Raw genomic sequence first — 14,712 nt, 5'->3', positions numbered from 1 at the left:
CTGCTCTCACCTCTGCTTCTCCTCTCCCCCCACAAGATGTTGACCAACGTGGTTGCAGAAGGGTGGTGAAGGAGCTGGCACCGGCCACCAGGCGATTTCCAGCCTCTGCTCCGGCCTTGATGCCTTCGGCTCGCTTTATTTTCATCTTGGTCAGGGGGATCGCTGCATCATCTTGCCTTTTGTGGTTGTGGTTGCTAAGCCTGCCCGCAGGCTGATCGCTCCCTGGTGTTCTCGGCTTTTATTTTTGTTTACTTTATTGCTTGAAAATAGTCTTTTCGTGTGTGTTTTTTTTTTTCCCTTTTTCGTTCCGTGCCAGCGCTGGTGTGAACGAATGGGAGGACGCCGCGCTTTAGCCGCAGCTTGCCGGCGCCTTCCCGTAACCACAGCGTGGCGAGGGGGAAGCACATTTCTTCCAGCGGCGGGGCCGCGCAGCTCAGACCTGGACCTGGGCCCCAAATCTGCCTCCGGGGGGCAAGCTGGCCTCCTGCCAGCAGGCCGGTGGGGGCCGCGTGTTCCCTCCAGCCCCGCACCCACGTGTCTTCTCATGGTGGCTTTGGCCACCTTCTCTGCAGGTCTGAGCCCACAGGGATCAGCCCTGGCCTGAGAAGGTTCCTCTCGACACAAGAGGCGTGAGGGGTTTGCTCTCAGCAGCTCCCTCCGCTCCTTTTTTGCCTCGTAGCTGTTTGGCCGTGGCCAGTCTGTTGTTAACCAGCGAGAGGCCGCTCACGTTGAGTTGGGAACACGTGCAGCAGCAGCGGGGCTTTAATTAGGCGGCTGTTCAGCAAGCAGGTGCTTCCTTTCTGGGTTTAAGTTACCATATTCATCAGGGCATTGCAACTTGGTGCATTTTAAATTCCCTGCTCCTGAAGAACAAAGTCATTTTCTCAGCTCTGGAGGCTGACATCTGCTTGCGGAGATTAACTGTGTTCCTACAGCAGAGGGCACAGATTTCCTTGGTGGAGGGGGGATGCAGTGGAGAGAGCATTAAACCCCGGTACAAGTTGGCTCACTTGGATGGAAATTGCTCTGCAGGTTGGGAGGGAGGTGTATTTATTTGAGGGATGCCTGGTGGTGTTACATCACCTAGGGGACTGGGTTTGAAAGGAGCGATCACAGCCGGGTGATAGCTCGGGACGCCGTCAGTCAGCTCACACCTCCGCTCCCCGAGCAGCACGCGGTGATGATGACTGCTGGGGATGGGCGGCCCCTTGCTACTTTGGCTAGACAAGTGTTTTAAAGCCTTATTTTTAAGATGCGTTTTCATTTGCTCCTTGAAACCTATGTCAGTGCTTTCCGCTCATTGCTTTTTGAGAGCCTGTCTAAACCACGTTTGGCTCCCTGATTTCATTTTGCTGACAACATGCCAGCTAGAGCCAGGCTTTCTATAAAACTCGAGATCGATAGAAATGGTGCAATTAATTAAACCGGAGTCCGGTGGAAAGAGCTGCTTTTAAATAAGTAAACGTTCCCTGCAGGATTTGCAACTGCAGCCGTGAGCGCCCGGAGTAAACTGACTGGGAACAAAAGTGGAACCGACTTAATTGGGTTTCGTGGCTCCGGCAAAACACAAACGGCAGCAAATAGCGAGAAGCAATTTGGACTTGAATTATTCCCCCCCTGCATTAATAGGTCGCGATGATGTTAGTCATAAAAATCTGGCTAGCTCTTTGGCTGCCAAAGTTTGGCAGAGGCCTGTTGCAGGTAATGAGGGTCAGGCGGATTAACGCCAGCTGTGCAGCTGGCTGGCTGGCTCTTTGAAGCTGACCTCTTAATCTTTCTTTTCCATTCCAGGAGCTACGCGGGACAACAAATGGTTCCCAACCTTCCTCCTTACTTCTGTGACGCCCCAATGTGAGTAACAACCCTAGTGGTTTTTGTTGTTTTTTTTTTTAAACAGTCTTAGTCGTGCATCCATTTGCAGCTGCTATTCCCCCCCCCACTGTGCTCGTGTCCCCCTTCCTTTCTCAGTCCCAGGGCGATGCCCCATAGCCTGCAGCAGAGAGCGAGTGGTCTCCTAGGAATAAAAATGCAAAGACTTCTTTGTAATATGCAATGTAATGCATAGTGAAATGTTTATGTGAAAAATAGTGCTAGCAGCTGCATCTTTTATCAAAGAACGTATATTTGGAAATGTTTATAGGACCATGGCAGCACTAAATCTGGGTAGCTGGTCACTAATCTTTGCAAAGATACAAAGCTGATTAAAAAATAATAATAAAACTCCCCTGAGGCAGCCTGTAAGTTGCAATATATATGTAAGACCCAGGCTCTTAAAGGTTCCTATCCTGCCCTTATTCTCTTCCACACTTCCTCCATGTGGTCACTCCAAATTGCTGCCAGCTGGCCTATTTGTCATGTGTGTTTGTTTGTACTGCTTCTAATTTTTGACCTTTCAAAGAGACAGACAAAATCTGTGGCTTATGCAAATCTTTGAGTTTACAGCCAGCCCAGCCTACGAGCGGGAAGGAAAAATACAGTGAGTTTAAGCCACAGAAGGGAACAGATTCAGTTCTCAAGTGCATCGTTATTGACCGTGGACCCTAGTGTGTGCATAAATGTGTTGGAGCCTTGTCTATTGTGTCTGAGGTTTTCTTACCTCCGAACTGCCCTCCACCCTTATTGCCGAGAGCACCACGGGTTCCTTCTGATATGTTTTCAGCTTGACAAATGTGCCCTGTTTTGTGTTTGTTCCAGGGTAAGTTTTTTCAAGTAAGTAATTTTGTAGTGTGGCACATTTATAAAGGCAAAAACAGAACTAACAGAAAAAAAAAAAAAAGGTATAAAAAAATGACAGCGTTGTAGAGAAAGAAGAATGAAACTGGTATATCATCAAACCGAATGTCCCCGTGTGTGGATACATGGCGAGACTGTCGGTCTGTTAACAGAAAACAATAGTGAAATTGGGTGGTATTTCCAGTTTCCCTGGAGTGAAAGTGCGTACAGTGGATAATGAAATGTTTTTTATGTGGAATATGTTAATTCTGCCAGTGCAGTAATCCCGAGGTTCCAGTTCACCGCAAGGCTGACATTTATGTTATAAAGAGATGCATAGACATTTATTGGGGTATAGACTGACAGTGCATCTAAAAAAACAATGAGAATAATGTGAACGGTTTTCTTTTCCTTCTCTTTGCCTTTCTCTACCATTCCATCATATCAAATAGTGACTATCGTCAAAAGGGCTGCTGCTCGGAAAGGTGCTTCACCATTCACAGCAAACCCAAAAGTTAATTCATTTTTTTTTGGTGTGTGGTGGGGGATAATATGTGGGACATTCTCATGCTTGTGTATGGCTTGGGTTTTGTAACAAGTCTTTGGCACTTCCAGCTCGGGGTGTTCCTGCCCTGCCACACAGCCGCATCGCCAGGCGGGTTTTGAATCAACCCAAGGTGCTGATCCAGCATATAAACCGTATGGAGCTCACCCGGGTAGCTCTAGGTTTGCTCCATTTCCCTGGTGTGCTTTGCTGCGGTGTGGTAGAGGCACAGTCCTTTTAACCAGGGCCACGAGGGCCAACATCGCCTCCAGAGACTTGGGCTTCACGCGACCCCTCAGTAGGGCAATCAGCCCTCCTGGCTGCAGGGGGAGGTCTCCCTCCTCTGCTGCCCTTCCATGTGCTCTCCTGGGGCTCATTCAGCTGCCCCGTGGGTCAGTCTGACCACAAAAAGATCGACGATGAACCTGGTGAAATTAAAACCGAACGACGTGGATTTTTTGCCGAGTTCTCAGGCAGAGCTGTCTTACCTGTCTGAGGCCTGGAGCTGGCACCCAGGTTGGTGAGGGAGAGCGCTGCAGGGCTGACATCAGGTGTGTAGGAAGGGCATGCACATCCCTTCCCTCTGGGTGGGGAAGGGTTGGTTCAGATGGCATGAAATTACAGCCACAGCTGTAGTAGCACCTGAATACAAGTATTTTGACGGAAAGCCCAGCCTGGTGACACTGCGTTTAATAAAGGTGCAGCAGAGATCTTGCTGCCCTTTACTTACGGGAAGCTCTGTGGTACGAATATGGCCAGTGTACACGCTTATTTTAATGAAAGAAGCTTGTTGGATGTGATGAGTTGAAAGGTGCTCGCATGGATATGGCCACCTACACGTCCTTAGGCACGATTCTTTGTTATCTCCCAGGGCTTCTGACTGCCCATCTGCACCAGAGAACTGGTCAGCAGCAATCTCACCAGCTTTCTGTGCCTGTTCAGGTAACAACAGTAAGTCCCCACTCACTCCTGGGTACCAAAATCTGTAAGTGTGGTGATCAGCTTTCCACCAGTACTGGAGCTTTGGAGGCTTTGACATAGAAGGGAGAACTTCTTTTGCAGCCTGGTGCTTCCTACCATGATCTGAAATCATCTCTTCTTGCCAGTGCATTGGGACAGTTTGTCCCAGTGCTGGGAAGGCAGCCGCTTCCCACCTCCTTTGTTCTCTGCTGAAGGCTGACTGAAGTTTAAGAAACATTTTGCAAAGTTCCCTGCTCTTTGGTCTCTGCCCTTCTGAGCGTGCTGCAGAGATCTGCGTTAGGCTTGAGCATAGCCTTGCATTTGAGGTTAACCGGAGCTTCCATTACGGTGTTTGCTGGCTGCAAAGAGACAGATTGAGACCTTTTAGCTTAAAATGTGTTGGGAAGGAGTTAACCCATCAAACTTCCCTGAAAATATTTGGAAGCCTGGTGGATTTACTAGTTTTTGTTCTTTTTGTTGTCTATCCGTGTTATTTTTGATGTGGCAAGGAGGTATCTTGGAACCCGTTGAGCTCTCAGGGCCTCAGGGAACCATGGCATTAGGATTCTTCCCTCCAAAGTCCAGCGATCGATTGACATCCCTGATTAACACTTGCCTCCCAGCTATGGGGCTGTGCTTTTTTGCTGTGGACTTCAGAGCTTCTTCAGTTGTGTCCTGAAAGATGGTGCCCCAGGTGATACCTGCCCCAAGGACCTGTGCGGAGAGTGGGGCAGAACTGAAGAAGAGGACTCTTCCTGGAGTGGCGCTGGATCACTTGCGCTGTGGGATCACCTCATGGGAAGGTTGCAGGAGACCTTTGGCCTTCCATGGCTTTTATCCTGCTTTTGCAGGGGTCTTTCCAGAGCTTCCATTCATCTGTGGTTGACGCAGGAGGCTCCCCTTGGCTGCAGCCGATGGATGTGCTGTGAGGCCCACCTGCGTCACCCAAATTCACTTGGCCTGACCTCGGCTCACCTCCAGATAAGGAACCCCCAAATGTGGAACGTGATCACTGAAGAGTTCCCTTATCTGCTGAGCGTGGCTGTACCGGGAGAAGTTGTCCTGGGCTATAAAAGCAATTTCTTCAAGTGCAGCTTTCCTGATATACTTCAGCTTACGATATCTGGTTATTGGTTTTGTGCAAGTAATGCAACTGATTACATCAAGCTACCGTACTGCTCTGCAATGGACTTCTGTGTTCTCCATTGCTTCATTTATTGCCAGTGCAATACCTACCTGCTGCTGTTTATAGCATGCAGCCATTCCACATGGAATTATGTGGATATTAATCACGTTTTTATGGGAGAGGGAATAGGAATAGGACAGGAGGTGGGGGGAGAAACACCTTCGGTCAGATTTTTGCCGAGGAGCATCTGTCCTAAATCACTGGTATCTCCTAGAGCTCCTTACACTTGGTGCACCGAGAGCAGGCAGCGCTGCAGTCGGACTTCCAAACGCTGTATTTAATCACAAGTATGAAGTGGAGGTCAAGTGGCAGTGGGGTTAGTGGCTGCAGGCTCAGGTCAGCTCTAAGGTGCAGGTCTTCCAAAGGTGAGTGTCTAACATCACATGGTCTAAACTTTTGGGTAGACCTGTGCGGTGCCAGGAGTTGGACCTGATGGTCCTTATGGGGCCCTTCCAACTCGGGACATTCCATGATTCTGTGACTCTCTGTATATACTTACGTATCGTCTCTGAGGGTCGCCACCGATTTGGGATTACTTAGTGGGCTTACAGGAGCAAGGACATTGTTTGAGAATCACAGATCCTACTCTTTGCCTGCTTTGTCTGTAACAAGCTGTGGCCTTCTCCCAAATACTTTTCAGAACAAGATTTGGAGACGCTTAATTTTCTGTTAAATTTACTGATACCAAGAGAAAGTGAAAAACTTCAGACCACGGTTCAGAGAAGACACTTCCAGTTGCTTCATGCTTTCCTCCTCCTTTTTTTCCTGCATCTCTTTTCCTTGTCTGCTAACCACAAAAAAAGAGCCAATACTTAAACAGCGTTTCCTGGTCATGCTTCTCAGTTTCTTGTTTTCTTAACGGGGGAGTCTGAACAATTTCCTGTAATTCTGAAGCATTTCAAAGCAAAATGCACCAGTGGCATTTCCAAATGCTATCCTCTCTCAGCATGCCTCTGCTGTGCGTTGCTCTTGGCCTCCACGCTATGTGCAGAAGTCCTCCAGACTTGTTCTCTTGTGTGTCTGTCGCTGTCATCGGCATGGTTCGACTGGATCAAATCCTTCCACGAGCTGCGAGGAAGCTTCAAGGCAGCACAGCAGGGTGGGCCAAACACTGATGAAAGGCTGATGTCCTCTTGACACGGAGCTTTGCCCCCTCTGCCAGACGTGGCCCGGAGCATTTGATGTATAATTGTTTGGCAGCGTTGGGGTTGGTGAGTCACAGAGTCGCTCAGGTGGGAAGGGATACCTGGGGGAAGTCTCCGGTCCAACCCCCTGCCCAAAGCAGGGCCAGCTGCGGGATCAGACCGGGGTGCTCAGGGCTTTCTCCAGGTGGATCTTGGAAACCTCTGAGCTTGGAGCCTGCACAGCCTCTGTGAGCAACGTGATCCTGCTTCGCTTTTCACCTCGAGCGTCTTCATGGCGAAGATCTGCACGTCTTCAGAGAAAGCTGGCGGTGATTCAGCTTATGACCACTGCGACACAGCGTACGCGAACACAGCACGGGCACCGTTAAGAGGGGTGCAGCACTTGGCAGCAGCCGTAGGCAGAGACAAGCCAGGCCTTGAAGGTAAAGGTTTACTCGTTTTGAGGAGCTCAGCAATGGCAAACAAATGGGTGGTAAAACGTCGTTGCAATGAACAAGGTGAGTATAAAAAGGAAAAGTAAAAATATAGCAAGTACTTTCTGATAAAATCGTGTTTGTCTTTCAATTAAATGGCTTGATATGGGCCTGTAAAAGGGGAAAAAGGCCCCTAAAGTAGCTAGGGCAAGTTAGCTGGCAAAGCAGAGAAAGCGAAGGCACTCAGGCATAAAGCTGGCAGATCTCCTTAAATCTCGGAGGTGTCCCGGCGGTGGCGGGTCCAGTTGTGCTGGCCAGTTGTGGTATTTATAACCTTGAGTCATCCTCTGCAAGCCAGCGGTGCTAACCCTCTGGGCAGAGTCTGAAGACAAGATCTCTGCTTGCATTGGAGGGCTGTGGATCAGGCTGGATGAGAAGGCTGTCAGCACCAGGCTCCCCGAGAGGGAGGGATTAGCCAGACTCTGTAATTCCTGCGTGGTGCTCTGCTACGGTAAGGTTCAGACCAGGCTGGGGCTTCTTTGCATTGCAAGGACATTCAGGGGGGTTTGTTTACCAGCTGGCTACAAGGATTTGAAGGAAAAAAGAAGTAAATTGGAGCTTGTTGTCTAAAAATGAGAGCACGCACAGTCAAGCAGCATCTTTTATTTTTATGCGGCTGGTCTAAAATAGCTGCAGTTCTGCCTACTTTCTTAACGTGCATCCGGCAGAAAGCAAAGGCAGCTGCTCACGTTTCTGTGCCGTTTGTGCTGTTTTTGGTGCGGAGGGTCTCGGGAGCACTTCACAGGGGGGAGCAGGCGATGAGAAGCCGTGCCGTGAGCCTGCATCTACAGCACGGGCAAAGCCGGGGCCGTGGGGCAGGGCTGGGAGCTCTCAGAGCTGGCCTCCTTGCCAGAGCCTGCTTTGGGCTGCGTGGGCAGCTCTGGAAGAGCATCCTCAATTTCAGAGTCCTGTGGGGAGTTCGGAGGAGCAAAGTGCCCTCGGTCACCTCTGGGTCTTGTGCCAGTGGAGTTAGCGGAAGCGTGCAGCCAGCGCGCTCAGTTGGCCTCCTGGCTGCGTCTGGAAAGGGGATCTAGGAAAGGGGAAGTCTCGCAGAGCCGTTTCCTTCGAGCCCGTTGCGGGTGGCATGATTTCCACCCCACCCCTCCATCCCTGCTCCCCTGTCCCAACGCATGACGGCCCTCGGGGGCTCCTGTGCGGGGTGAGGCGGCGTTGGAGGGAGTTTGTCCCTGCTGGCAGGGCAGGGAGGATGGGGGAAGGATGGCGGCGGCGCTGGGGAGCAGCAGGGTGAGCTCTCCCCGCAGGCAGCACCATCGGTTATAACCCTGCCTCCGCTCACGGACCGTGGCCGTGAGCAAACCACTTGCTTTCCTCTTGGCCGCGTGGAAGACGGGGATAATGCTTGCCTCACAGGGGTATTATGAAAGTTAGTTTGTTAATTATTTATAAAGCACGTTGGAGTGCTACTTCAGTTCTACACAGTGTTGTGATAACATCTAATTAGTGATTCCTTACGATGCTTCATTTTCTTTCTGCTATAAATATTGGCCTAATACAGGGACAACTCTGCCTGTGCTAGTCATCTTGGTGACTCAGATGGAACAAGCAAGCTGGGATGAATAAACAAGATTTGGTTGGTAAATGGTTTCTCTCTTTTTTATTTCGTTTCCCCTTGTATGCCATCGTACCCGTAACAATGACCTTGTTGGGGTTAGGCCTTTCCGGTGCAATGTCCCTTTGCCTGCAGGGCAGGTGGAGGTTGGCCCCGCACCTTCCATCTCACCAGGGCACGGAGACGTGCAGCCAGTGATGCCTTGCAGTGCTTGGATTTCTCTCGGTGCAGTTCAGCTGCTGGTGTCTGGCTCATGCCGTGTGGCAAAAACAGTGTGCTGAAGCACAGGGATGCTACGGAATTTGCAGCGGGCAAAATAAAGCCTGAATAATTACAAACCTTCCCGTTGGGTGACTTGCTGCAAGATATGTTTCCATCAGCAGGTTGCTCTTTGGGGCCAAGTTATCCCTTGTATAGAAACGTTAGCCTTTAGCAACCTGCTTGCATCTCCTGGGCTTTCCTGTCCTTCCCCAGCCTCGTGGCTCTGTCCCTTTTCTTGCATGCGCCTCCTGGGAGCCAGGCAGGGTTTTGGGTGCAGGGAGAGCGGCGGGGGCTAATTTGCTGGGAAGCTGGTGATGGGGCTGTGCTCTGCGAGGGGAGAGCAGCGTGGGATGAAGCTGTGGCAGCACATGGCTGGGCATGAGGTAGGAGAAGGGTGGGAGAAGGGGAAGGAGGAGCTTTCCCCGCTTGTTGGCAGCAGGCTGGCTGGTGGCTGGGTCGGCTCATCCGTTCCGGGAATGCGGAGCTGCCCCTCCTGTGGACCCCGGGAAGGTGTCCAGAGACCTAGGGCTGAAAACTGCTGCAACAGGGAGATCTCTGCCGTCGCTTTCAGTGGGGTCTGGACCATGATGTGGGATGCCAAGGTGCATTTTTTTTCTCTCTTTCCCTCTAAGCTTGCCTTTCTGCCTTCCTGTATGCATGTTTGCATCCCATACTGCGCTATTTTATTTCACGTTGCAGTAGCATCTTGTCTTTACTTTGGTCTGGGCTGTTACGAAATCTCATATGGCAGCGTGCTTATTTTTTCTTCCGAAAATCGGTAAAGATCAGAGACCTTTGCTGTATGTCATGTGTTGCTGGGTTTCCCTGTCTCTGAGTGGATTAGGGCTCTTTGAAGCTGTGAGTATCCCGTATGTTTAATACTTCAGTGTTGTGAATCCAAAAGCTCGTGATTCCTATTTTTAGTGTTGAAGAATTTTGACAACTAATGTAAACCTACGATACCCATCACCTGACAGCATCACTACCAGTGTACAGCTTGTCACTCACTGTGAACTGATTTTTTCCAACAAATTAAAACCATTGGCAGCGACGTGGCAGAAGCGTGTCAGAATGTAGCAAGAAAATGACAGCAGCCACTGCGTAGTTTCTTTCAGAGAAATGAGAGGAGGTGTTTGGATTACACTTCTTGAATAAAATGTTCCTCCTTGATCCCTCTCGTCAAAAAAGGAAGCGGTCCCCATTTCGGTAAGCTCTTGTGGGCTGTTGTGCCACGTGGCAGTGCCCAGCCCTGAGCAAGCACTGCTGCACGGCTCGTGCACCCTGTGAGCCCCACCGGTGCGGGGGGCTGCAGGAGCCCGTAGCGGCCTCAGGGTACGTGTGCACACATGCTTGTGTGTATGTCCAGAACAACTTCACAACTGTGGGTGTTTTCCTGAGGCTGGATGGCCAGGAGCAGGCCTCTTTTAAAGATATTAATCCTGTGTTTATAGAGGTATATGTATTGTCTGCATGCAGCTGGATGACTGGTAAAGTTTGGAGCTACATTTCATCGCTGAATGGATTGGCTTGTAGGAGACCTTAAAGACCATCTAATTCCAACACTCTGCCATGGGCAGGGACACCTCCCACCAGACCAGGTTGCCCAAAGCCCCATCCAGCCTGGCCTTGAACACCTCCAGGGATGGGGCATCCACAGCTTCTCTGGGCAGCCTGTGCCAGGGCCTCACCACCCTCTGAGTAAATGACTTCTCCCTTATAGCTAATCTAAGTTTACCCATTTATAGTTTAAAGCCATTACCCCTTGTCCTATCACTACACCCCCTGACAGAGAGTCCCTCCCCAGCTTTCCTGCAGGCCCCCTCTAGGCACTGGAAAGCCGCTGTAAGGTCTCCCCAGAGCCTTCTCTTCTCCAGGCTGAACAACCCCAACTCCCTCAGGCTGTCTTCACAGGAGAGGTGCACCAGCCCTTTCATCATCCTCATGGCCCTCCTCTGGACTCATTCTAACAGATCCATGTCCTTCTTGTGCTGGGGCCCCAGTGCTGAAGGCAGTGCTCCACGTGGGGTCTCAGAAGAGCAGAGCAGAGGGGGAAAATCACCTCCCTCGCCCTGCTGGCCACGCTGCTTTTGATGCAGCCCAGGATACGGTTGGCTTTCTGGCCTGCAAGCACACATTGCTGGCTCATGTCGAGCTTCTCATCAACCAACACCCCCAAGGCCTTTTCCTCAGAGCTGCTCTCAATCCATTCTCTGGTCAGCCTGTATTTGTGTGTGGGAGTGCCCCAACCCAGGTGCAAGACCTTGCACTTGGCCTCTTTTTTTGAGATTTTTGAGGCTTATGAGGTTTGCATGGGCCTACCTCTCAAGCCTACCCAGGTCCCTCTGGCTGGCATCCCTTCCCTTCAGTGTGTCAACTGCAAGGTCCTTCCTTTAACAAACGAGTTAAACACCACCAGTCCCAATACCAACCCCCGAGGAACACCACTCGTCACTGATCTCCACTTGGACGTTGAGCATTGACCGCAGCTCTTTGAGTGTGACCATCCAGCCAATTCCTTACCCACCAAGAGGTCCATCTGTCAAATCCATATCTTTCAATTTTAGAGACAAAGATATCATGCGGCATGCCGTTGCATGTGAAGTGACATGTGCCGAGTGTTGACAAGTGATTTCTCTGAGCACACTCCTAAAGAGTCTGTGAGGACTGTAAGCAACGAGTGGCACAATGAAATACAAATCTTAAATTTTCACTTTTAGTTGCTCCAGCAGTGGTAGTGTGTGCCTGTTGCTGTTGGTTGCGGTTTTGCAGGCAAGTGTGCTGGCTAATTGCCAGCACCCCCTCCCTGTAGCTCATTAGAAACCTTTCAGCTAGCCTTGCCGTGTAACAACTGGGATCAGCTTTCCTGTGAGTGGGTATATATGCTGACCTCTCCAAAAGAAAAGGGAAAAAAAAAAAAACAACAAACAAAAAAACTGTAGTTCATTAGCTTACTTTCATAGAGGCTGAAGGGGAACTATTTGTGGCTGAACAATACCTGCCTTTCACGGCTCCCTTCCTAATCCCAAATAGAAACATGAGGCTGAGAAACTTGTTCTGATAAAGGGGAGTATGGATGCATTCAATCTAGTATCATTTTTCATTGTGTTAAAATTCTTTAATTGGCAGCATTAAATATCACTTTGAAGGGGTAGAAGTGATTCTGCTGGTAGTATCATGGTTTTCCATCAGTGCCTTCTTGTGAGTTTCTGCATCACAGACATCCAGTTCCAAAGCTGAGGCTTAAAAGAAATAATGAGGTCTCTGTTGACTTTCCTTCTAACTTTATTATTGAATAAAAGATGGCTCAAGCCAAACTGTGACCTCACCTGTGCAATGGCAACCTTTTGCTTTAGCAGTAGTCTTGGTCGCAGCTCCTTCTGGATGCATGAGGCCGCGCAGGTACAAGTGTGGGGTTTACCACGGTGAAAGTCCCAGTGCATAATTTGGCCCAAACATGTATTATCCACGGGGATATGCAAGAGCCAGCTTGAACTCTGAAGCCAGGGTTGTGTTTATAGGGCTGTAGTTTACAGTGTTTTGTGGAAAAGGAATATAATATCACAGTAAGGTGCGTCAGAGTGCCTTGCTTGTGTCACCAAATTGGTCTGTGGCTATGGGATGTTTGGAGTACCACCGAAACTGGAGCTGGCCGTCAATGTCCCGGTGTTCATGTTGGGCCTGTTGTTTCTGGCAGATGATAATGACCTACTGGGCCCTGGGTTGTGTCCTGAAACATGCTTGACCAGAGGACTGTCAAAAGCAGACACCCAGGACCAGAACGCTGTCCTCTGTGGTTTCTCCCATTAGAAACTCCAGCATTGCCATTAAGGACTTGAAAAAAAAAAAGACCTGCAAGGCTCCAGTTGTCTGCAGGATGGAGACAGGGCTCTTCTGTAGACAGCGTGATTCTCCAGGGCCATCTGTTTGCGCAGGTGGAAAATACGGCAGATACAATCATGAATTTTTGAAGCACCTTGGCTTTGTAAAGTAACCCGTAGTTAAAGAGATAAGGTCTGCGTAGCCCTGATGCTCTTCGTATCTCAACTTACTGCTGTGCTCAGAGTGAGTCACTGTACTGAAGTTACTCCCAACCACTTCTCTGCCCGAAGTGATCATCCATTGTTAAAATGATATTAACTCATGTGTGCTAATTAACAGGTGTGCCAGGGTGTGAGAAGCCAGGGATGTTAATTAGGGCTGATGAAGACACCTTTACGCATGATTCGGCCTTGGCTTGTGTCTGATGGCAGCCCATCTGCCCTCCTTCCACACCTGAGGAGTTGCTGTCCCGCCGTGACTTCTCCAGCTGGCGTGGACCTTGCCACAGTGGGGAGATCTTTCTCCTCCGGGCTCAGCGGAGGGGTGTCCTCCTCCCAGCTAGGTATCCAGGAGAACCTGAGGACTCCCCTTAAGGCCTCATCAGTCCCACTTCTTCTCCCTCATTCTGCTGGAGGTGACAGCCCCTCTGGTTGCCTTGCGTGGCTGTCTCCAGCCCAAAATCTGCTCTCTTGCCTCGAAACAGGTTTTGGTAGATCATCGCTAATCGCAGGCAGCACCACAGTTTATAGAAGCTGGTGTGCGTGTCTAGGAGGGAGCCCACATCAAAGGCACGTATCAAAACGCCTCAGCGTAGCGGGGCTGGCCGCGGGGCCGGGCCTGGAACCGACAGGCTGCCACGGGGTGTTTGTTGGCAGGCGGCCTCTCCATGTCCTCCCCTCCACCCTGGTCGCCTCATGGGCCGGCCTCTTGTTCCTCAGCCCGGTGTTGGAGGAGGGTCATCCCTCCTTTTTACGCTGGGTGATGAAGGGGAGGTGAAGGTGTTCCTCTTCGGTCCTTCTGCACCGATTTAAAACTGACTGATGGGTTGTGTTGTGCCCTTGCTTGCCTGGAGCTTTCTGAAAGTGCCTGCTACAGGGGGAGGCAGATACATCCAGGTGGGAGCCCCCGGCCGGCCAAGGCCTCACTCTGGGTAACCAGGAACAGGCAGGAGAAGGTGTCACAAACTGCTGTGGCAAAACGCAGACCCATTTCAGGCTTGCGGCAAAAGGGTGTGCCTCGCTCAGTCCTCCTAAGCTGAAAAACACTTCAGACAATCGCTTTCAATCTGTCGTCGTAAGCATATATGCTTCTTCCCTAGGACCCGCGAGTAATTGCTTTGTATCTAAGGCAGCCTGTGAGTATGCATGCGTGTGTGAACGCACACACCGGTTCCGCCTAATCGCGAAGCCATGTTGGTGCTGTGGTGACTAAGCGCAGATGGCATGGGAGCTCCGAGTGCGGGTTTGCCTTTCGGGCTGTTCGAATGCATTGAGGACGGTGAGTGTGCCCCGGTGAACCTGGAGGCAGGTGGGAGCAGCCCCTGTCGCCTCCTGAATCACTCCCGACTTGCCAAACCTGCTCGCTCGGGGTTTGCCGCTTGCCCTCGCGTTCGGCTCCTGGAGGAGTCAGCCCGCTCCCCGGGTCTCCCTGCGGTTTCCGTCTCCTGGCTGGCACACAGATGTTTGGCTTCGCTCACTCCGTGCTCAAATGAGCTGGAAGGCTGAGGATTGGCCTTCCCACTACTTTCTTTTCCGAACATGCGTCCAGCCCCATCCCTCCGTCAGCCCCCGCCTGTTGCCGAGGTGGAGGGCTCTGCTGCGAAGCAGGAATGCCTGCAGCCACGGGGGGACCTGGTGGTTTTGAAGCGTGGGCAGACGCATCGGAAAGATCTGACGCTGCAAGTATTTAGATGAGGAGTTAAACAAAACCTGCTGCTTGAACTGGACGAAAACTGCCTGCTGCACGAGCAAACTCGGCTTGCGTGCCTATTTCTGATAATGGGCTGTGTGAGAATGATTGCCCCGAGTCAACTCACCTGTCCA

The 14,712-nt window shown here is 50.8% G+C and overlaps 1 protein-coding gene across 4 annotated transcripts in view; it reads left to right on the top strand.

The window, feature by feature from the left end:
• The window catches only part of TIAM1 (TIAM Rac1 associated GEF 1), a 147,015-nt gene that overhangs the window by 16,553 nt on the left and 115,750 nt on the right, over positions 1 to 14,712 (top strand). For all 4 annotated transcript variants that reach the window (XM_035315597.1, XM_035315594.1, XM_035315598.1 and 1 more), the window contains exon 2: positions 1,792 to 1,851. The gene's annotated coding sequence lies outside the window, so the exon portion shown is untranslated. The remainder of the gene's footprint in view (positions 1 to 1,791; positions 1,852 to 14,712) is intronic.

The sequence above is a fragment of the Oxyura jamaicensis genome, chromosome 1 (assembly GCF_011077185.1).
Source record: "Oxyura jamaicensis isolate SHBP4307 breed ruddy duck chromosome 1, BPBGC_Ojam_1.0, whole genome shotgun sequence".
NCBI classification, from domain to species: Eukaryota; Metazoa; Chordata; class Aves; order Anseriformes; family Anatidae; genus Oxyura; species Oxyura jamaicensis.
The sequence above is the reverse complement of the archived record's forward strand: the minus strand, read 5'-3'. Positions and strand labels throughout refer to the sequence as shown.